Genomic DNA, 24,892 nt, shown 5'->3' with positions numbered 1-24,892 from the left:
TGCTGTTGTTTGTCTCTCATTCTTGAAGAGGACCATGACATGAGGAAGGTGATGCCATGACAGGCAAGTGAATTGGATCTAAGAGAGGGAGGGCTGTGCAAGGTCACCAGCCTCACTCTCTCCTCCAGAGCCTTCTGGGCCCGGTGGCACATCAGGATGACTGGAGATGCCCCAGATGCAGTGGGGGACGTTGGCCTTCTTAAACTAAGGTCTTTAACAGGTCTCAGCTTGTCTGAGGCAACGCCATTCAGTATTTAAGGCTAGGTGAGAAATGAGGCAGAGAATGGCCTCTTTACCTAGCAAAAAAAAAATCAATCTGGGAGGGGAAGATCCCCAGGGTTTCTGGCCAGAACAGAAACAATTGTTATTTACATTCACTCCAGAATGTCTGGGAGAAAGGATGGCTCCTGCCCTCCATCCCAGTTTTGGAATGGGAGTAACAGCAGAGCTGCTCCTGAAGGCCTGGTGCTGCAGGGAAAACATCAGAGGATGAGTTGGGGCAAGCCCATAAGAAGAGGTTCAATCAGATGGTTAGGCATCCCATCCCATGTGGTCTTATCCCATCTCAGCAGCCCTGTGCCATCCCATTCTGTCCGTCCCACCTCCTTGCCTTGGAGCATTAACTACCTCTGCAGCCTTCTCACCATCAAGCATCGTCCATAGATGGAATAGTTCACATGGGGGCCTCGCCACTCATCATCTCTGAGCCCTTCTCCTTTTGAGCTGATGGCACAATCAATCAATCAGTGAATCAAGCCAACAGCACATATCATCAAGCACATACTCTGTGCCAGGGGGGCCCTCCAGATGCAAAGACAAGCATGAAGCAATCCCTGCCCTTGAGGAGCTCACAACCTATTACTGACCAGCCAGCTCAGGCCGCCATGGCAGAGGCTGTGTGGGGAGAGGGGCTCTGCTGGAAGGTCATTCCTCCGCCAGGGTCACTGGCGGTTGGGACTGCTGCGTGTTGTTCTCTCAACTCCAGCCTGATGTCATCGACGTGAGCTTGCGGATGGTATGCCCAGACCTTGAGACTGTGTACTGCTCAAGTCTGGCGCTGAGTCTTCTCTCTGTGGGAGCTCGGCCCCCTGTGCACGTTATCTGGAGGAGAGCACATCTGTAGTCAGCTCTGGGGCTCGCAGGAAAGCTCCTCTGCTTGAGAAGGACCCACCAAGCCCCCGGTGATCTGTCCATCCTAAGGCACGCGCACAGGCAGCTGCTTCGTGTTGGGCAACTCAAACCTGAGGGTTGGGCTTGGGTCACTCTGGTAGGGGATAGGGTGACGTGTGAATGCAGATGTGGGTTGCACAGCCTGAATTTTAGATTGTGTGTGGTGCAGAAGTAACTGTGACACACAGCCCTCAGCAGATCCTCTGACTGACAGTGTACCCAGTCATACACAGTGGCCTGCAGCTACGGCTCACCCGGTTAGGCAGGTTGGGTGGGAGGCCAGTCGGTGAGGAGGATGGGAATCCCACACAGGGTTGTGAGGGGCTCTCAGTGAACGAGGCCTTGACAATCTCAGGCTTTGGGCTGATTGTCAAAGGTCTTCAGCTTGCCTGAGGCTGGTGGCTACACGATAGATTGGCCAGGTCTTGACCATTAAAACTGCCAACCTCACCACCTGATAACCCCAAAATGGCCTCATGTCCACGATGGCAGCTTCCTCTGGCTGAGCTTTGATGCTGTCAGTAACCGATCAAAGTCTCACCATTGGCAGAGCAACGGAGAATCCCAGCACTTGCAGAACCTACTTTTACAGAAAACCGTGATCATTCTCAGGTGAGCAGGGGGCCAAGAACCAAAAAGTCAGGTATTGGTTGGAACCGCGTGAAGAAAGGTTCCCTGAGTGGGACAGCCTCTTCCTGTTTGTGGCTGCAGAAGTAATAGTAACTAACATCTGCGTGTGTGTGTGTGTGTGTGTGTGTGTGTGTGTGTGTGTGCGCATTTATGTGCATGTGTGAATGTATGTGCATGCATGTGTGTGTGTGTGTGTGTGTGTGCCAGACACTGTGCTGAGAGCTTTACAATTATCATCTCATTTAATCCTCACAGCAACCATGGGAGGTAGGCGCTATCACTAGCCCCATTTTGCAGAGGAGGAAACTGAGGCAAACAGAGTTAAGTGACTTGCCCAGGAACACACAGCTACTGTCCGAGGCCACATTTGTAGTAAAATCTTTCTGATTCTGATGGGGTGCTTGGGTGCTTGTGCTTGGACTTGGACTCCGATTTCTCCCTAGTCTCAGAAACACTGTCTCTGACAATCACTCCCCAGCCCAAGGCCACTGGGCCTAGCAGTTATTCATGCATGGGCCCCAGTATGACCCTTATCTCTCTCCCTGGTGCAGCTACACAAAGCTGGGTGAGAGAGTGCTGGGCTGCTCAGGCCCCAGCCCTCAGATCATGTCTCTGGAAGCCTCCCAATTCCTTAGTAAGTTCCTGTCTTGTGAGAAAGCTTTCCCTTGTTGCAGAGCATTCTCTCATCAAGACAGAGGGAGAGGGGTGCCTTGCCCAGCCCAAGGAGTTTTGTCCTTGGCCAGCCCAAGGACTCTTCCTCCTGCCAGACTCCCAAGATCCATACCTCTGTCATCTCCCTCCCTGTCTGGTATACTCCCTGTACTTTCTCATCCATAGCTCCCAAAGACACCTGCACCTTTAGATTACCTCATCAGTGTCCCTGGCATTCCTTTACCATGCCCTTTTCCATATAAACCCTAGCTCCATCTTCAATCTCTTGCAGGTTTCTTAAGAATCCATGCCCACTGAAAAGCATAACAATAAATCTTTGCCACCTTGACTTAAAGAATGCTTAAGTCTGTGAATTCATTCCAGACGGCCCCATCCAGTACTCCAGTCTTTGAGGGGTCTCATCCTCTCAGACCGAAACATTTTTATCCACTGTGCCAGCTACCTGCCCATGTTCTATCCCATGTGGGGTTGACCTTCTCACCCATTCCCATCATTTCAGCTGACTCTATTCTTTTGTTGGGTCATATCATGAGGGCAAAACTGACATTCCTAGTGAGTATGGGAAGTAGAGGTGCCCACAGGGGGCCCATGATCAGGAGGAGCATGGCGAGGCTGGGAGTGCCTGCTTCTGCGCTTTCTTGGGCAAAGAGGAGCCCATGGAGCCATTTCTGAACTTGACAGCTGGGATGGGGTTGAAGGGAAAGGCTCTGGGTTGGCTGTGGAAGGCTAGACTGATTGGGAGTATATATCTGGAGAAAAAAGGCTGAAGAGCCACTTAACAGGGGTCTTTGGTCAAGGCAAGAATCCTCTCAAGGCAGCGCTTGTTTACCTTGACTAAGAAAGATTTGGGCTGGTGCCCATCAAGTTTCCTTTTCCCTGTACACAAAGAAAAGCCTTTAAAGTGAAGATAACCACTGAGCTCAGAACAAAAGACTTGTGTTGAGTTCACCCAGCATTTATTGAGTGCCTGCCAAATCAAGCACTTAACCTGTGAGGGGTCCTGGGAATGGGAGGACACATACAGCAGCCGTGCTCTGGGCTCGCCTTCTGATCATGAGTCAGGGATTGTCTGTCCTCCCTCTCTTCCCCTCCCTTCCCCCGACTCCCCAGTCTCTTGCTACCTTGCCCTTCATCAGTCAAACCTCACCAACGCCCCCTTAATTAGCTCTGTTGCCTACCTGAAGCAGCTGGGAGAACAAGGAGGGAGGGAGGGAGAGAGGGAGGGGAGCGCACAGCACAGAAATCTGGACAGCTTTCCCTCTTATCAGGTTTTCCTCCATCTGGTTGAATTCTCAAACGCCCTTGGAATGATTCTTCCCTATTCAAGTCTCCTGGAAAGTTTTCCAAAAACTTATCTTCCCTCTTGTGCTTCCTCAACACTTTTATCAAAAACCGTGCATGCGAGGTGCTGTGAAGGGCAGCGTCAGAGACTTTGAGAATCCAAAAAAGATGAACTGGTCACACAGTGAGAGGCAGGAGCATCTCTGCAATGCCACAAGATGAGGAAGGCGCAGAGGATGCCTGAGCGGACCCCTTGTAATAATGAGAGTCACCAAGGATGGGCAGGAGGATTGGGCTGTGATCTGCATCCCTGAAGGGTAAATCCACACTGGAAGGATCACAGATCCCAGCTGTTGGAGTGCTGGAGAGCTGCTCAGAATCTTCCTGTCCTTCCTCTTCTCTCTTAATCTTCTTTTTTCTTCTTTCTTCTTTTTTTTTAAAGCCAAGGTCTCCCTATGTTGCTCAGGCTGGAAGTGCAACAGTCAATCACAGATCAGGTTCCATTACTTATTAGCACAGAAACTCTGACCTGCTCAAAGCATAACCTGGCAGCCTCCCTCCAGGCAGCCCAGTGACCCTCTGTTCCTGGGGTCTCTTCATATTGGAGCTGGAGGGAGTGTGGACACCCAATCAGCTTAGTCTTCTGCAGCTCAGAACTCCAAAGCTCAAGCCATCCATTAGCCTCAGGGATTACAGGTGTGCACCATTACACCCACTGCCCCAGTCCTCTTAACGAACCCCACTGTTCAACCTCATCACCACCTCCATTCCCTCCACCCCTCTCTGCTTTCCCAGTGCCTTGCCCCTGCTCTCACTTCCTCTTCATCTCTTTGTGGTCTTGAATTTGTAGTAATCAATCAGTCGATAAACATTGTTAAGCACCGACTATGTGTCAGGCACTGTACTACATGCTGATGAGACAGCTGAACCATGCACCAGCCCCAACCTTTGAACCTCTTGGTAAAGTAGAAGATGGAAGGGGAGCCAGAGAGTGTCGGCCCAAATCCTGAACCCGTTGCTACTCCAGGTGTGACCTGGGGTGAGTTCTTCAGGCTCCCAGAGTCTCCCTCCCAATATCTGTAAGAGGAGATGGGATGAGCTGACCTCTGAGGTCTAGCTTTCACGGTACCATCACCACTCATGCTTTGCCAAACCCAAAGCCCAGCTGCCCCACCGTAGATTTGCTTCACTCTTGCTCTGCTCCTAGTCAATCAGCCATTCAATAAAGTATTTATCAAGTACCTTCTATATGCCAGGGACTGTGCTAGGGATATGGAGACGAAGAATGAAGCAATCCCTACTTGCAAGAGATTCAATCTGGAGATGCAAAGAAAGGCAGAAAACAGTTCCTGCCCTCTCTCACAGGCTAATGAGGGAGAAGTCATGGGAACTGTGGACAAATAAGACACAGCAGTATAAGTGTGGAGATAACCCCAGAGGGAAGGGACTCAAATAATGAGGGATCATGGAAAACCTCCTGCAGAAAGTGGGATGTTAGCTAGGACTTAAAGGGATCCAAGGAGTTTGTGGGCTCACCAAAGTCTCCCTGTGTTGGAGGAGAAAGAGTTTGAAGAGGAGTTCCTGGTGAATGTTGAGGTCCTGCAGGTGTTAAGCTGATTGCATTAGGCCCCAGAACCTCCAGGAAGAGATTAGTCACCATTCAAACGAGTTTTGCCTGACTATCCATACAGGAAAGACCAAGTGGATGAAGAACGCCCACTGCCCACATTCCAACCTGCACTTCGATCTAGGGCTCTATAATCTTCTGTACTTTATGTATTTAAAGACCTTATTCTGAGAAGGGTTTCATAGGCTTCCCTACACCAATTGCCAGAGGGGTCGTGGACACAAACATCTGATTTAGATAAACAGAGTTTGTCCATCAAAGTGCTAATGTGGGATAGACAGTGCGGATGATCTGGGCCTATAATTAAACAGGAGCAGGTGAGTGGAACGGATTGCTTTTGGGAACCTGCACAGCTCCTTTACTGACCCCAGGTTTCCCATGAAATCTGAGACCTGTCTTTTTTTCTTTTTTAAAAAATATTTTATTTTCCCCAGTTATGTATAAAGACAATTTTTTTGGTGAACTATTTGGGGTTAAGTGACTTGCCCAGAGTCACACAGCTACTGAGTGTTATGTGTCTGAGGCTGGATTTGAACTCAGGTCCTCCTGACTCCAGGGTCGGTGCTCTATGCACCGTTTCCAGCTAGTTGCCCAAAGACAATTTTTAACATTCATTTTTATAAATTTGTAAGTTCCAAATTTTCTCTCTCCCTCCTTCCCTTTGCCCCTTCCTGAGACAGTAAGCAACTTGATATAGATTGTACATGTTCAATCATGCAAAATATATTACCATGTTAGTCATGTTGTGAAAGAAGACATAGACCCAAAAAGGAAAAAAACACACAAAAAATATAGAAGGTGAAAAATGATCTGCTTTGATCTGCATTCAGACTCCATCAGTTCTTTCTCTGGAGGTGAATAGCATTTTTCATTATGAGTCCTTTGGAATTGTCTTGAATCATTGTATTGCTGAGAATAGCTAAGTCATTCACAGGTGATCATTGCATAACATTGCTGTTACTGTGTACAATGTTCGCCTGCTTCTGCTCGATTCACTTTGCAGCAGTCTTTCCAGGTTTTTCTGAAATCAGCCTACTTGTCATTTCTTATAGCACAATAGTATACAATCATATACCACAACTTGTTCAGTCATTCCCCAATGGATGGGCATCCCCTCAATTTCCAATTCCTGGCCACCACAAAAAGGACTGCTATAAATATTTTTGTACAGATAGGTCCTTACCTCCTATTTTATCTCTTTGGGATATAGACCTAGGAGTGGTATTGCTGGGTCAAAGGGTATGCACCATTTTATAGCCCATTGGGCATGGTTCCAAATTGCTCTCCAGAATGGTTGTATCAGTTCTCAACTCCGTCAACAGTACATTAATGTCCCAGTTTTCCCACATTCCCTCCAGCATTTATCATCCTCCTTTTCTGTCAAATTAGCCAATCTGATAGGTATGAGGTATTATTTCAGAGTTGTTTTAATTTGCACTTCTCTAATCAATCATGATTTAGAGCATTTTTTGTATGATTATAGGTAGCTTTGATTTCTTCTTTTGAAAACTGCCCATTCATATCTTTTGACCATCTATGAATTAGAGAGTGACTTGTATTCTTAGAAATTTGACTCAGTTCTCTATTTATTTGAGAAAGGAGGCCTTTATCAGAGACACTCTCAATAAGGATTCTTTCCCAGTTTTCTGCTTTCCTTCTAATCTTAGTTGCATTGGTTTGTTTGTGCAAAAACTTTTAAATTTAATATAATCAAAATTGTCCATTTGACATTTAACAATGCTCTCTATTTCTTGTATGTTCATAAATTGTTCCCTTCTCCATAGATCTGAAAGGTAAACTACTCCTTGCTCTCCCAATTTTCTTATGGTATCACCCTGTATATCTAACTTGCATTCCCATTTTGAGCTAATCTTGGTATATGATGTAAGATGCTGGTCCATACCTAGTTTCTGCCATATTGTTTTCCAGTTTTTCCTGCAGTTTTTGTCAAATAGTGAGTTCTTGTCCTAAATGCTGGGGTCTCTGGGTTTATAAAATACAAGATTATATGGTCATTTTCTACTGAGTCTTGTGTACCTAATGTTTTCCACTGATCTACCACTCTATTTCCTAGCCAGTACCAGATAGTTTTGATGATTACCATTTCATAGTACAGTTTGAGATCTGGTATGACTAGGCCATCTTCCTTTACATTTGCTTTAATTAATTTCCTTCATGTTCTTGACCTTTTATTCCTCCAGATGAATTTTGTTATGATTTTTTCTAGCTCTATAAAATAATTTTTGGTAGTTTGATTGGTATGGCACTGAATAAACAAATTAATTTAGGTAGAATTCTCATCTTTATTATATTGACTCAGTCTTCCCATGAGCAATTTTTCGCTCCACCGTCTTCGGCCGCAGACCTGTATTTTTAACACCATCATTGTACCAGGATTACTGTATGGCTTTGAGACAAAGAGTATAACAATCTGATGATTCAGAGATGAGTACCACACAGGGCTGTGTAATGAGAAGGCACAGCATGGGTGTGATCAGGCTACCATATTAGCAACAAGGAACTTCGAAGAACAGGAGTCAAAGATGTGATCAAGCAATTTTGCGATGTGGAAAGATGAGCCGGTCAAGTGGCGATGGTCAGGGATGGCGGGTGAGTGGTGGCCAATCCTCTGTTCACATTCTAAGCTGCTGCTCGCCTCTTCACCCCTTGTCATCTGGTTTCTGACCTGACCATTCACCTGCGACTTCTCTCTCCCATGCTACCAATGATCTCTTAACTCCTAAATCCGATTGCCTTTTGTCAATCCCGATACACTCTTTAAAAAGCCCTTCACAGCTTTTGACGCTGTTAACCATCTACTCCGATATACTCCTTCCTCCCTCAGCTTCTTGACTCTCCTAGCCATCTGACTACTCTTCTTCAGTCTTCTTTGCTGGATCATCACCCATCTTCCATTCATTGAACATTTGTGTCCCCCAAAGTCTTCCCTAGGCCTTCTTCTCTTAACTCTTTATACCTTCTGTGATGGGAACCCCACTAGCTCCCATGGATTCAATTATCATCTTTATTTCTCCTCCATCCAATTAATTGTGAGCTCCTTGAAGGCAAGGGCTGTCTTTTGCCTCTTTTTATATCCCCAGCACTTAGCACTGTGCCTGGCACATAGTAGGCACTCAATATGTGTTTATTAACTGACTCTTCTTCTCCTTTTCTTCTCTCCTCTATCCTCTTCTCCTTTCCCCCTCTTCCTTTCTCTTCTCTTTCCCACCTCCCCTTTCCCCTCTTCACTTTCCATTCTCTTTTCCCCTATCCTCTATCTTGACCTGTATCACCTATATATCTAACCCTAAGAATTCTCCTGAACTCCAGTCTAGCATCACCATTGAGCTACTGAATGTTCCATAGACATCTCAACTCATCATGTCTAAAACAGAGCTCATGCTCTTTCCCCTTAAACTCACCCCTCCTCCAAACTTGCCTATTTCTGCTGAGGCCACCACCATCTTTCCATTCACCCAAGTTTACTGCCTTGGAATCATTCTCATCACTTCTGTCTCCCTCACCCCCCAACACAATGAGTTGCCAAGTTTGATCAATCCTACCTCCACAACATCTTGTCTGCCCTCTCTTCTCCCTTCACACTACTTCAGTATCATGGGATCATAGCTCTAGAATTATAAGGCATTTCAGAGGCCATCTAGTCCAACCCCCTTATTTTACAGATGAGAAAGCTGAGGTCCATGGAGGTGATTTGCTTTAGTACCCAAGGTCCCACAAGTAACAAACACCTATGGCAAGATTTGAACCCAAGTCCTCTGACTCCAGAGTCAGTGTTCTTTCCACTGTACCATATCACATTCTAACTTAGAACCTCATCACCTTGGTCTTAAGCCATTATAACAACCTCCTAATTGAACTTCTCTCCCCACTCTCTGTTCCATCTTCTGTACAAGTAGCAAAATAATTGTTGTAAAACACAAGTCTCCTCATGTCACTTCCCCATCTAAGGATCTTCATTCGTTCTTTATTGCCTCTGGGATAAAATTCTAACTCCTTATTCAGCAGCTTCAAGCCCCTCACAATTTGGCTCTAGCCTACCTTTCCAGTCTTCATTCACATGACTGCCCTTCTTCCTAGACTTGATGGCCCAGTCAAACCAGCCTACCAGCTCTTCCTCAGACTTAACACTTTGTCTTCCATCTTGGTGTCCTTGTATAGGCTTTCCCCCAGATCTGGAATTTACCCATCCCTAAGAGCCCTTGCCTTCTTTTGAGATTTAATTCATCTGTTGTCCCCTACAAAAAGCCTTCTCTGATTCTGTCCTCCTTCAATCAAATTACTTTGTATTTACTTATCTTTTTGCACACTCAATTCCTCCCTCCCTTCATGGAATGAAAGGTCTTCAGGGGTAAGGACCACTTTGTCTTGTCTTTGTGTCCCTGCCATTCCCAATATGCCTTGCATAGAGTAGGCATTAAAAGAATGACTGTTGAACTAAACTGAATTGAATTATTTTCTATCACTTTCCTCTATGAGATTTCACAAGCAAGATTATACCCTAAACCAGCACTGCCCTTGGCTGCCTCTCTCTCCCTTTGGCAAAGAGAAGAGGTGTTTGCTGGCTCAGGCGGTTTCTCGGTGCTTTTGGTCTCCTTGTTGTGCCAATGTATTTACATGTGTTAAACATCCTTCGGAAATGGAGATTATTGGTTCTTTGGTCCATTGACCACTTCTGACATCAGTAGCTTGTGTAAATAGATCGTATTGGAGTTGTTTCATTGTACGCCCCATTTTCTCCATTTTAATCTTTTAACTTGACTTTGAGCTTTGCTTTAATGAGTCAGTGATACAGAGTGGCTCCCACATCGACAACCTCCAAATCCCAGCTTCCTTGATTTCTTGTACCTGAGCAGGATTTTCCAGCATGTTTGGCCAAGTTGTTAGCTCTTAAAGGATGTATGGATTTCTTTTGGAAGGGCTCCAGTCCTTCATGCAGTTTGTCACCTTCATTCTCCACAGTGGATGTTGACACTAAATACCATTATATTCCTGGTGGTCTTTTGGTATATGCTCACCATGAGTTCTGCAAGATGAAGTGACCAAATGTCTCATAAAAGGAAGTTTCTTATTGCTTTGAGTTGCACAATATCCACAGTTTTCCCAAAGAGGGCTTGGGAGACATCTTTCCTTTTAACTGAAGCTTCTGTATGTCTTCTGGTTGGGTTCATTGGGATAATATCAAGATTAACAGGATGGAAGGAGGAGAGAAAATAAAATTATGTTCATCAAAAAAATTAATGTTTCATTGATGCTCAAAAAACCCAGCTTTGTAATGAATCGGGTCCTTCAGTAGTATGTCCTGTCATGGTAGTCGGGCAAGGACCTCACAGATAGAAACCATCAGCTGAGTTAAGGTTTATAGGGGATCTAAAAGCTGTGTGGTTCTTGGCGTCCTTTTCTGCCACCATCACTGAAGGAGAAAGGATCATTTCATATTTTTCTTTGTTTCCTAGGTCACCATGGACAACCTAGGTCCTAATACATAGAGGCAAATTTGACCCTGTAGGTGCTGCTCACGTGGGATAGGACTCAAGCCTGGTCTACCTGAACAGTCATAGAACCTCAGGGGCCGAAATCTACTTCCATTCAACATCCATCCGTGGTTCCTAGCTCAACCCTCTGGAGCCAAGTAAAATGGTTTAATGCCTCTCCAACATGACTACACTTCTATCATGCTCTGTCCCCTTTCCCATACACACATATACAACTTCCCCAGGCCAAATAGCCCCAGTGCTTTCAACCAGTCTTTATATGGCATGTGTTCTGAGTTCAAGGGACTAATTTTCTAAGTCTAGAAAGGTTTTTGGTTTTTCCCGTTTGTTTTCTACCACTCAGTAGCAAATGCTTTCTATGTGGATGGTTATAGGATGCCTGCCAGCATTAGAGCCTCCACACAATCTTACACATCCTCATGGAGTTTACTGAAGGATATAAGCACAGCCTCCTGTGGCTCAGATAAAAAATGAGAGTGAGCTAAAAACACAGCTACTTCATTCCTCTCAGATGTGTCCATCTGACAGGCATATTTTTGTCTGGCCCTAGAAAACACATCTAATGCCAACCACTGATAGCCATACAAGCTCTGCCATCCAAGAACCAACTCACAGGATAGTACCAGCACACACGATGGCCCAACTTCTGGGCTTATGTGCTTTGTCAATCCTGATTTTTGTGGTTGTTAATGGCTTTTCAATTTTCAATTGTGATTTGGACTTTCCAGCATTTTAAGAGGTGGAAAGACCAGATGACATAGTCACTAGAATGCTACCTTGGACTTAGGAAGACCTGAGTTCAAATCTTGTCTCAGAAACCAGCTATATGTCCCTGGGCAAGTCAATTCACCTCTCTGGGCCTCAGTTTCCCCTCTTGTAAATGGGATTAATGATAGCACCAACCTCACAAGGTTGCTGTAAGAATCAAGTGAGATGATATACATATAGCTTACAGCATCAGACTCCCTACTCTAGCTGGACCCCAACATGTATCTATCTCTTTTATTCTCTAATCTACATTGTGGGGTATTTCAGCTTTGCAATTTGTTGAAAGGGGAAAGAAAAGGGAGCAAGGAAGGGATGGGATGGCCTTCCTCATTTAGGCAGGGCTAACCTTGCCAAACACCCTGAAGACACGGGGACCTTGCAGGTGAATGACTGGTGTGACTTCTCTGTAAAACTGTTACTCCTTTGGACAAAGAAGCCCTCTCCTAAGCTCACCGATATAAAAAAAAAATAAGAATAAGGAACAAACAAGGTGCTGGTAAATCTGTCCAGAGCTGAAGTACACAAGAAAACTCTTAACTAGACTTTTAAGCATATGCTGTGCTTGCAGTCAATAGCCCCATGCAGGGATTTTGCCCAGTGCCTCATATATATTGGTGGGAAGTTGCCTTTCCAAAGTGGGCTGGAGCAGACACATAGCCAAGGACTTGTATATGGCACCCATCACAGGAGAATCTCAAGGCCCTTCACTTTATTGGTTGCCTTCCTCTGAGAACTCTTTAGCTGTGTCCTCCCTAAAATGCAGTCCCCAGAACTGAGCACAATCCTCCAGAGTAGAGCCCATGTCACACGAGGATCATTGGAGGGAACTGGGCAGGCTTCACCTGAGAAAGAGAAAACTTAGAGCAGAGGATCATGGGAGCATGAGTGCTCAAGTGTCTGAGACTGTCAAATAAAAGAGAAATCAGTCTCATTCTGCTTGGCCCCACAGGGCAGAGCCAGGAGCAGTGGAGGGGAAGGTGCAGAGAGGCAGATTGAGGCTGGAGGCTGGGATGGAGGGGAGTGCAATGGGCTGCCTTAAGAGGTACTCAGATCCCCTTACCTTGTGGGGGTTCCTTCACATACTGGTTGGACTAACTACCCTTCAGGGTCCCTCCCAACTTTCTACTTCTGGGAGTCTGTGACTTATTTTTCTGTGAGTTTTGTAATCATTCAACCTCCATTATCCATTCTTGCTTCTAGCTTCTGTGTGTATCTTTTATGAGCCAGTGCACCTTAATGAGTCCACTGTGTGGTCCCATCAGTCTCTTTAGACAGCTTCCCTTCCCCGTCCTCATTGAAGTTGCTTCTGTTGACATCTTCAGATTTTCATTCCTGAGATCCTCCCTACTGGGCTGGCTTCCCTGTAGTTTCCCCAGGGGACCTACCTACCATTTTTCTTAACCCTTTGAAATCTGCTCTTCTAGAATCTAGGGTGCCCAGCTGTGTTCTCCCTCTTAGTCATGAATCTTACAATGGAGTGGTGACTTCTCCCCAAGACTCTCTTTAGCTCTAATTCAGTAGGAACAAGCAGGATAAGGCTAATCCCTCTTCCACCAGACACAACTTCAGATATTTATAGCCAGCTCCCACATTCCCCCTGAGCTCCCCTTTCTCCTGGCTGAACATGCTCATTCTTTAAACAGATTCTCACATGGCACAGTTTCCATTGAGAGGTCCCCAGGGCTGCTCTCCTGACTAGAGGTCATCTGCAGGTGATAAGTGGACATGGGCTCTCATGAGGGCACTTGAACCCTATTTTCCATTCACAGCTTCCTGAACCTTGGGACCTACAGACAGAGCTATCACAACTGCCTCTGGAGACCTCAGACAGGATCTAGGTGAGCTAATCTTATCTCCCTGGCCAGATCCTGGCTTTACCAGAACATTTCTCATCAGCAGGCTCTGTTTTGTTCTGTGGGAGTGGGGATGAGAGCCAGTGATATGGAGTGCATGCCTGAGTCAGAGGGTTGGCTCAACTGACTGCTAAGTGGTTCATCACTAAGTCTCCACCATTCTGCAGAGAATGAAGTCACCTATGTCATTTCTCAAAAACAGTCTACTAAGTGCAGTTTGAAATCTGCCCTAGTGAAGGGTACACACACAGATAGCACCTTAGGCCCTAGAGACACATCCTCAGACAGCAGGCTGGGCTTTGTCTGACCCATCAGCACTTCAGGGATCTATATCAAATCCCCATTATGGTGTAGATCCCAAACCACCTAAGTCTTTTCCTCCTTCATGACTGCCATATACTGTCACAAAAAAAATCTGTGATAAAGAGAAAATGAGCCACAAAGTTCCAAGCATGATTGATTTATTAGTAAAGCTAGCAAGCATCAATAAATGGGACCCAAGGCTCCTCAGTAGCCAAGGATCCCACAGAGAGCTTCCAGAGCATACTAATAGTCAATAAAGAAGAACTGAGGCAAATTACAAAATCTTGAGTTTTACTTGTTTACCAAGTTTTCTAATTGGATAGGGGTTTGTAATTGTTGGATAGGTTATTTCTAAAGTTGATAGAGAAAAAGGAATTGGAAAATTGGTCCAGTTTCTGAGGAGTAAACAAGACTACTTGCTGATTGACTGATAAGGATTGATTAATGAAACATTTTACATCAGAAGGTTATGACAGTGTCTGACAGCAATCAGAGGTTTCTAGAAAGGAACTTTAACAGATTAACGCTATTGAAGATGTGGGCATTCTCAGTCTTGTGTGGCTCTAATAACTTAGGTCATCAGCTTATTTCTACAGGAGCCCAGCTCTGCAGAAATAGGGAAGTTAGCTACAGTCAAAGCACTGCTATCCCACACAAGGTCATGCAGACACTTCTGTTTCCTCATTATTGAAATAACTTATCCTCACATGATTCATAAGAGCAAACTTGCAAAATCAATTAAGTAAAAGAAGTAAGTATTGATTGCAATTTCACAATTCCCCCCTTTGACTCTTGGAAGACATATCTCCTATGAATCATCTATTTTCTAAACTTAATCTATATTGACGGAAAGCATGACTATGGAAGAAAGCAATCTTAAAGCCTTTGCTTGTTTTATTGCTGATTTGTCTGACTTTATAAATTAAACTAATAAACTACATCTTGAATGCCCCATTCAAACCCAGCTACTTCCTAAGCCATTGTTATGTTCTACCTTCCAATAATTCTCATGCCAGTTTGCATGATGAATTTTTCTAGTGATGAATCAAACAGGAAGTTAGTCAATTCTCCTGATTATAAAAATTTGCTGTGAGAGGAAAAGGAAGGACATGGTTATGACTGTCCCCTCAAGGGCATAAGTCATAATGTGGGGAAAATTCCTTTAGCCCTGTTTTATTCCAGGTAAGAGTTATATGTGGCAAATGGTAACACTATTCACAGGGTGTTACAGTCAGGTTTAGATCAATCAGGCAGAAAATTCTCCCATTCACAAAGGAAGTAGCACAATAAGAAACTGAGTCAAGAAGATCTTACCTTAGTCTATTCCAAGGACATCCCCTCAACAATTTGTCTTACCTCCTTTGGTATTTTATTAATCACATTCAATCACATGTAAAACCCAGTATACAGTTATCTAATTTCAAGGAAATTATAATCCATTGAATATTTAATATTTTTAAACAATTTTGCTATCTTTCAGCAGTCTGATTTAAAAGAAACAAAATTTATTTTAGCTGAATGACATCAATTCAGCTGATTGTAAAGTCACAATTCAATGGTTTAGATATTCACAACATAAACTCTTTCACAGTTTTCAAAGACTGTTAACACTTTCATTTTATTAGCTCAGTAAAGAAGTGACCTCTCTATAGAAAAAATTATTGCACATAATAGTATGTCTTTAAAAGCATAGTCACCTCATTAAAAGAGAGTTCCAGGGGCAGCTAGGTGGCGCAGTGAATAGAGCACCGGCCCTAAAGTCAGGAAGACCTGAGTTCAAATCCAGTCTCAGATCAAATACTTGACACTTACTAGCTATGTGACCCTGGGCAAGTCACTTAATCCCAGTTGCCTAAAAAAAATAAAATAAAATAAAAAATAAAAAATAATAAAGAGTTCAATTCTGTAATGACATGTTTAATACAATAGTATCAAATAGTATCTGAAATTTCATAAACAAGAAAAATCAGAAATCTAAACAATACAATGGTTTTTATCTCGAGTAAATTAGAGCAATGCAGTTGAAAAACTTTTTAACTTATCCTTCTTAGAAAATCACTTGTTTGATATGTTATTTAATCCAATACCCAGCAGGAATAGGCAGCATATAGACAGTGCTCACTATGCTCAGTACTTTACAATCATTTTATTTTCCTAACAACCCTGGGAGTTGGGCAGTATTATTTATTATTACCTTTACTCATAACAAAGTAATTTATACAAATATTCAGTTAAAGTCACATAACTAATAAATTTCTGAGGCTAGATTTAATTTTGGTTTGCTTGATTCATGTATTTTCCAGTATTACCTTTAACAAGTGTATTTGGAACTAAATCCTCTGATATGCCACAATTATAATTTAGTCACAGAACAAAATTTTGACCAAATCAAGTATAGAGTCATAATCCCTAATGATAATGTTTAGATCTCAATTATACCAAGAACCCACTGTTTTCAAGTAGCTTATACTTTAATTTTACAAAATTAATTGGTTTAAATAATTCTTAATCATACAAATTGAAAAGTGATGCTGAGACTACAATTGTTGAGATTCACTTCATTAAGACGATTGCAGACAACAGTACGTTTGACTGTTGGGCAGCTAGATGGTACAATGGTTGGAGCCCTGGACTTGAAATCAGAAAGACTCATTTTCATGAGTTCAAATCTGGCCTCAGACATTTACTAGCTGTATTGACCCTGGGCAAGTCACTTAACCCTGTTTGCCTCACTTTCCTCATCTGTAAAACAAGCTGGAGAAGGAATTGGCAAACCACTCCAATATCTTTGCCAAGAAAAGCCTAAATTGGATCATTAAGAATTAGATATGACTATACAACAATGTAAATTCTTTGACATTTAAAAAGATATAAATTTCAATAACTCCTTGACAGCAAAGCAGATTATTATCCTTTTTGAGCTACAATTAAATTTGCTCCATTATCAAAGCTCATCAATAATTTGTGTTAGACAAATTATTTGATTTTCAGCATAATCATTTCTTGGTTTAAAATATCTGCTAATTTTGGCTTCAAAAACTAATTAGAATTAACAAACACTGAACCACTGAAAAACAGTGTTTCGGGGAGCTCATAATTTTACCGATTTCATTCTATAAAATGTTGGTTTTAGTATCAAAGACAATGAGGCAAAGAAGCCCCTGTGCTGTATCAAAACTCCAGCACTTTCCCTCTATGCTTTCAGAAGTCACATGTACCTCTATTTAGTTTGGTCTTTTTTGTAGCAGAGCACCCTCCACATTAGGTGAGCACACATCTACTTATAATGGTATACTCTTGTCCAGTTCTGTCTTCAGTAATGCTTACCCTACTTAGTATGACTTTTCTTATTATAGTTCTATTGAAATATAATTTTGAACTAATTTTCACTTCCACTGAGAACAATGTTCCTAATTACCTAAACAATTCTTTTAAAATACAGTAATATATTAAATTGCACTGACTTTCCAGGTGCTTCCTGATTTTAAAACAACCTTTTCTCTTTCTGTGGTCAAACTACACGCTGCCAGCACTCTGAAACTCACTACATTCAGTTTTCTTTTCTTGCTAGGTAAAGAGTGATGAAAGCATCCTACCCACAATTTGGAGGTTTATAATAGAGGAAACAACTTTGGGTCCCTAGTTAGCTTATAATGTCGCTTACTTTTCTACAGATTGGGAACAAACATTCCTGCCTTCTTATCTGTACCTCTTGTCTGCACCGCCACCACCCAGCTTGGCCAGAGCCAGAAATACGGAGAGAGAAGCTTTTTGAAGTTCTGCAGAAAGTTTTAACTCTCTATACCATTTTCCTTTTGGTTGACCAAACCACAGGAAAAGGTTGGTTTAATTATCAAGACAGAAGCACAGATAAACAGGCATAGAGGGATACTTTCTGGCAAGGTTTTTTTTTCTTATCTCTAATCAGTTTAATCAAAAAGTTAGTACGCATAATTATTTTTCTATGACAATCTTAAAGTTTTAGTTTATAATCACTGAAAAGTTCCTTTTGGGGGCCAGATTAGGGACCCATGTGGATTTTCATGTATCTTTGTATAATGATTTGAATTTGTCAGCTGAACCTTCTGACCCTATTACAGGTTTTCAAAGTCACCCCCAAACACCAAGAAGCAAAATCTTCCTCCCTAACTCACTAAAAAAAATCTGTCTATAACTGACAGATCCAATCACAAAAACAAAGAGAAAAAACAAAAACAACTGGGGAATTAGTGGGAGTTAAGTGTCTGCTAGCTGGGAGAATTGTCTCTACCCTTTTAGACTCTGCTAATTTAGGGACTGTGGGCTATCCACTATAATAAAGGGCCTTCTCAATGGGAAGGACTTAAGCCACCCTTGAAGGGGCTTTTATCTCCCTTAAGGGGGCCTTCCCAAGGGCTTTTAGGGAAGGACTTTCTCCACCCAGGCTGTGGGAATTCCCCAATTCCTAGGAGCTTTAGGAGAGTTTTTCCAGTAATGGGAAAACCTTACCTTACCTTAGTTCAGAAGAATTTGGTTTGAACCCAAGGGGTGGCCAACCTCCAAGACAGTCTTCTGTGGAAAAGAAGACCAACTGGAGTACTTAGGAGAGTTATCTGGAAAGGTTTCCTCAGGGGTCAGAGTCCCTCACTCAGATCCCATATGGATCACCAATTGTCATGATAAAAATCTGTAATAAAGAGAAATTGAGGCACAAAGTTCAGAGCACAATCTATTAGCAAAACCATCAATTCCCGATAAATGGGGTCCAAGTAGCCAAGGACCCTTTGAAGAGTGTCCAGAGCATACTTATAGTCAATAAAGAGGAACTGAGGCAAATTATAAAATCTTGAATAACATGTTTGCCAAGCTTTCTGATTGGATAGAGGTTTGTAAATATGTGATTAAATTATTTTAATCACAGAAGTTCCCAAAGTGGGCAATACCATCCCCCGGGGGGGTGCTAGAACAATCCAGCATGGTGGTAGTAGCCTCAGGTGCAAGAGGGGGGCACTGAATAAAATAAGGGGTCAGTGAAAGCATAAGGAATAAGAGAAGAAAATTTTGAAAAACCATTCATACATGTTTCCTCTGTTGTGTAACAAAGTTAAAGTCATAGTGATTACATTATTTTCCAAATAAACACATAAAATGCAAGTTATAACTGGTCAGTGGTCAAGTCTGCTGATAGGTCTTAACAAGCAGGTGTTGGCCCGTAAGCATGTCATGAGTTGTTGGGAAGTCCAGTATGCAGTGGCAGGAATATGTGCATGTAAGGATTTGTTTATAATATGATACTATGCAGTTCCATAACACAGTATTGCATCATCAAAATTTTAATGCAGGAAAAAACACAAATTTATAATAAATTATTAAATTTAATATGCATCATTTTAAAAAATATATATTTATATTTTTTAAATGATGCAAATTTCAAAAAAAAAAAAAGAAACTGTTAAAGGGTTAAAGAAAGTAGATTTCCAGGGTGGCACTGAATAATTTTTTTAAAGGGGGCTGTAGGCCAAATAAGTTTGGGAACCTCTGAGTTAATGGTTAAAAGAAGTAACTGATTACAATTTCACACCATGTTCTCTCGTAAGTCCAGTCTTATTCTTTTGGGTCTCTGAACCTCCAGTGGGGACCAAGGCTTTTCCTCAGTTGTCCCTTGCTCTGAGTGTATGTTACAAGGGATACATCTTTAGTGTCAACTGGCCATTGTCAATGAGACTGTTACTTTTCCCAGGCCTCAGTTTCCTCCTTTATAAAATGAAGGGACTGGGATAGATGACCACTAACGTCTCTCCCAGCTCTTAAATTTATGTACTATTCTTGAAGGGAGAAATAAGAAAACTGGAGGTGTTAATGGTCTGGTGCTTGTCTGTGGGCTGGTTGCTGGGGAGCATACAGTCAAAATCCACTTATTATTTCTGGGCTATGTCCCAGGCTCCATTTCCTCTTTTTCTCTTGGTTTATTTTCAGGCTGACATCAACTCTCAGGACCTTTTTTAGAAGGCAACTGTGGGGGCAGCTAGGTGGCGCAGAGGATAGAGCACCAACCCTGGATTCACGAGGACCTGAGTTCAAATCCAAACTCAGAGACATAACACTAGCTGTGTGGCCCTGGGCAAATCACTTAATCCCCTTGTCTAGCCCACCTCGAGAAAAAAAAGAAGGCAACTGTGGGAACCTGGTGGTGCCACAATGGATAAAGTGCTGAGCCTAGAGTCAAGAAGGCTTATCTTTGTGAGCTCAAATCTGGCCTCAGACACTTCCCAGCTGTGTGACCCTGGGCAAGTCAGTTCCCCCAGTTTGCCTCAGTTTCCTCATCTGTAAAACGAGCTAGAGAAGAAAATGGCAAAACACTCCAGTATCTCTGCCAAGAAAAGCCCACATGGGGTCTCAGAGAGTCAAACAGTGAAGACAACAGGACAACTTTGGGATCAGGGGCCTTGCCAGGTTTTCAGTCAGCCAGTCCAGCTTCAAGTTCCCATGGTGTGATCCCTGCGGCTCACACCTAAGTCCTCTGACTCCACATCTACCCCTCTTTCCACAAGCTCAACTTCTGGTATCACTGAGACTGGCTGGAAGGATCTCCTTCCTGGAATCTAGCTTTGGAAAGACATAGCTTGCCCTGAAAGAAAAAAGAGGGCAAAGGGGGTAAGGGATACATTGTCATTTAAGAAGGTACACGTGTGTGAGGAAATCCGTGTACCAGAAGGACTGAGGAGCGCAGTGGTTAGCAGTAGGCTGAGATTAATGGGAGCAAAACCAGAGGGGAAGTTGTCATCCAAGTGTGCTACAGAACACCATCTCCCTGAGCCTCCCCCACTGTCTGACCCTAATTCTGAAGAGCTCAAGAAATGGATGGCAAGACCAACAGAGAGGGGTAGGACAGTGTTGGGGGAAGTCAGCTGCCAGACATCTGCTCGCAGATTCTCCCTCCCTCCCTCTGTTTCTGTCTCCATTTCCATGTCTCTGGCTCTCCTCTCCCTCCACCAAAAAGCAGAACAGCTGACCATTATTTGGCTTGATTTACTGATCACTGCCATCCCCCACACTCTCATCCTCTGTTTTCCTTTTCAGAGTCAAATTTCTAGACAGGGTCATCTCCATTCATTGCCTCCACCGTGTTTGCAGACTTCACATGTTCTCTTTTGAACGTATGTTTTATTTTTCCGCTTCCTTTCCCTCTTGAAGGCCAGAGGGGCTTTGCTTTTGTTTTTGTCTTCTCGACACCTAGGAAGCTGCTCTATGCACAGGAAATGCTTAGTAAACATTTGTGTCATGAAATTGATGAGTTTTCTGTACACCGATGGTAGACCACTTCCCCATTTCCTCCTCGTCGGAGTTGTTTCTCTTTGAGCCTTCAGAATCCGATTCTTACGGGAGACTCCTTTAAATTACGGTTCTTTCGCTCTTTGAGGCGTTCAATATCTGCCCAAGCAGCTTTCGCAAATTCTCTGCCTCGCAGGTTTTCAGACTTCAGCTGTTCTCTTCCATTTGTTTGTTCCTCTAGCACCTTTATTCTGGCTTCTCTTTGCTCTGGAGTTTCTTGACAGAACAGCTTACTAGTCATCCCTTTCAGGGAGAATGCCCTCACATCCCTGCTGCGAGCTCTTCACGCAGCTGCTCTTTGGATGCCAGATCCTGAGCAGCTATCTCCAAGTCATACTGCATTAGCTCATGTTTCCTACAAACTGCTCTCAATGCATCTGCATAGAAAAAGTATTCCTTTGGCTGATTCACACAATGCTCCTCCTCTCCCAACATATCATCGGTAGAAGCTGCATATACATCCACATGATGTCCTGAACTCTGTCACCCATCCCCCTTTCTTTTTCTGCAGCACTCCATTCGCTGAAAACTCTGCCATAATTTCCATAGATTCGGTCTGCCACTCTGACTCGAAGAAGGTGTGAGATGACACATTGTACTTCATCACCCATGGTGTTTTAGCTCAGTAAATCTCTTGTCTGGGTTTTTCACTCTGAATGTTGCATTAAGAGCTTTTCACCTGGAGTCTGCCTTTAGCTGGAACCCTGTTTCATTCACTGTCTCCTTCCAGTTATTTTCCTGTGTTAAAAACAAATAGAAGATTCTGTCTTCAGAAAGCACAGAATGTGAAGCCACTCTTAAAAGAAAGTTTTCCAAACCAATTCTTCATCTTTCCACAAAATCAGGATTCATGTTGTCTGCAGAGTGTTTATGCCAAACAAATTCTGCCCTGTTTTCAGGCAGAGGTGGGACAACAATATGTGGATAGTAAACTAGCAAATGGTTTTTCAATAATTCAAATTCGGTATACCGTCTCCAAAGAGAGTCTGTAAGAACACTCCAGCCATCACTTGGTTCAACTGATCTTGTCTCAATGAGGTAAGCCGTGTAAGTTTCTTGTATGTTCGTGGCATTTCTCCCAGTCCTTTTTTCTGCTTCTGAAACAGTCGTTTCAATTTCCTTCAACCAAAAACTACCTTCTGTCATCATGGCATCCCCGGAGCCTGAGAGGTGGCCCTCGGCCCCTCATCCGATCCTGGCCCCTTCTTCATCTCTGGACGCCGCGGGATCAGCGTCCAGGCCCCCCAGGGGCTCGGCCACAAGCGGGGGAGGGCAGCTCCAGTGCTCCGGGCTCCATGATGACAGGGCTCAGCTCACTCAGTGCACCTGCTCAGAATCTGATTCTCAAAAGCTACTCATCCTACCTGAACCAACTTCCCTTGTAGGATTTTCATCCTTTCTATGAACCACTGAAACCCACCCTTCCCAGATCTAGGATGTGTGTCTTATTATGCCCAAATTCCTCTTCTCTCTCACAAACTCTAAAGCATAATGGTTGCTACCACATCATTTCTGCACCAGCAACTAGATCCTCTCTCTTCCTGAGAATCAGATCCAGAATAGAATGTTCCCTCCCTGATTTGTCAACATTTAGAAGAAATGATCATTAAGGGAAATCAAGAAGCTATTAGCTGCTCTGCTAAAAATATGATTTTTTATCAATTATTCTTCCTAAGACATCCCTCCACTCAGTCCCAGAGAACCATCCCATATTATTTATTTTTATTTTATTTTTAATAAAAATATGTATTTTGATAAAACAAGCATTTCCATAACAAAGAAGTACAATAAAAAAGTGATTGCACATGAAACTACAAATCTGCTATGCACAACTGGCTATTCCTTATTTATTTTTTAAAAAGATTAAGAAAAAAGAGTCCAACAAAACTAGCCAGCATATGAACCCAGCCCGCCATCAAGAGGTGCTCCATTTCTCCACACCCAGCCCCCACTTTTGCCACAAAGGGGGATGAGTCACAATCTCTCGCCTCCTCTTTAGTCAATATTGACTATAATCATTACTGACTTCCAATTGGTCCCTTGTTGCTCTGTCCATTTCCACTGCTGTGGTCATTGGGTCAGTCAGTCCAAAGGCATTATTCTGTATGTTTACCACGTGCTGGGCCCTGTACTAAGTACTGGAAGAGGGTTTAAAAAAACCGCAGAAGACTTGCCTTCCCTCAAGAACCGCACCGTCTAACGGTAAGACAACACGCAGGTAGCTCCGGATCACGTGGCGATATACGCATTCTTCTTGGAGGAGGGAATTAAGAGAGGGGCTGCTGGGATGGGATGGGGACCCAGAAAGGCGCTTTGCACAAGGTGGGATTGGAGCTGAGTGTTGAGAGAAGCCGGGGATGTCCAGAGTCGGAGCAGCGAAGCCCCAGGGGAGTCTGTCCAAATAAAAGTCTTGTTGGTGCCGTCCCTCAGCCCTCTCCCCCGGAGCTCTGCACTTCCCGGCTTGGCCACTGGGAGGACATGCCCAGACAGCCATCCACCACGTTACCCTGCTACTGAATTCGTGGCCAACAAGGGGGAGTTGTGTACTGCTCTCTCACAACGGGCCGTCAGCGAACAAAGTAAAACGCTGTCCCGATAGGTGGAGGCCTGTTGGACCTGCGCAGGAGCCAAAGCATTGCGGGGCTTGGCTTCTGAAGGTCAGGATCTATTCATGAAGGGTACCAATGCCCAAAGAATAGGGGCTCCTCTGTGCTCTAAGACCTCGGTAGAGGGGTCAGTGTTGCGGCCTTGCCCTTCACCAAACTGTGGCCCTATGAAGGAGAATTCAACTAACCGTGAGGAAAGAGCTCCCAGCTCCTCAGCTCCCAGACCAGCTCCACACCATGGCTCTCTGGCTCTCTCCTTCTCCCAGCTGAATCTGGGCTCTTGGCCCAGCACTCTCCGTCAGGCGAGCTCTCTCTTCCCCTGTGAGAAGGGTCCCCAGATCCTTGAGAGCAGGGACTATTCACTTGCTTGTGTGTGTATTCCTAGGGCCGCACACAGCGCCCAGCACATGGCAAGTGCTTAATGGCTGGTTTTCCATTTTCTGTCAAGTAAATCTGACAGAGCCAGCAGGCTCCTCCTCCTTATCCCACGGCAGAGCTCGCCTTAGATCCTGATGGCTCCATCATCCCCGGGCACGGAGGGGTGCGGAGGCTCCCTATCTGACCATCCAAGCAACAGCAGCTACCTTGCTTTCTGGCCACCCCTTCAGTGGTCGCTGCCGTCTACCCTTCCCACCTCACCCCAGATGTTTGGGGCCAGGCCTTCTCCGGGTCAGGCCTTCTCCAGGCCAGTCCAGTGATTTGAGTTAAAGCCTGCTGCATGGTGCCAGGCTAAAACCCTATGATAAGATGCCCAGGATGAGGTTGGAAGAACAATTCTGGGTTGATTATTAAAGCCCTCCTCCCAGCTGCCTCCGTTCACCACGGCAATGTTCCGGGGCTGTCAGGGGGCCATCGCTTGGGGCAGTGGGGATTCCCTAACCCCCCGGAGCTTGAGTGCCAGGGAGGTAGGGATTTTATCCGCGGAGTCCTTCAGACCGAGCGAGTCCTGCTCTCCTTGGAGAGAGACTGCCACTGTGGATAGAGCACCGGCCCTGAAGTCAATAGGACCTGAGTTCAAATCCAGCCTCAGACCAAACACTTGACACTTACTGGCTGTGTGACCCTGGGCAAGTCACTCAACCCCAATTGCCTAAAAAAATTTAAAAAAAGAAAGGAAGTAAGGAAGAAAGAAAGAAAGAAAGAAAGAAAGAAAGAAAG

The 24,892-nt window shown here is 44.0% G+C and overlaps 1 pseudogene; it reads right to left on the bottom strand.

The window, feature by feature from the left end:
• Positions 1-1,195: 1,195 nt before the first annotated feature.
• LOC114041646 overlaps positions 1,196-24,892 on the bottom strand; it is a 24,488-nt pseudogene continuing 791 nt past the window's right edge.

This window comes from Vombatus ursinus, unplaced genomic scaffold (assembly GCF_900497805.2).
Source record: "Vombatus ursinus unplaced genomic scaffold, bare-nosed wombat genome assembly UNPS02014176.1, whole genome shotgun sequence".
NCBI lineage: Eukaryota > Metazoa > Chordata > Mammalia > Diprotodontia > Vombatidae > Vombatus > Vombatus ursinus.
The sequence above is the reverse complement of the archived record's forward strand: the minus strand, read 5'-3'. Positions and strand labels throughout refer to the sequence as shown.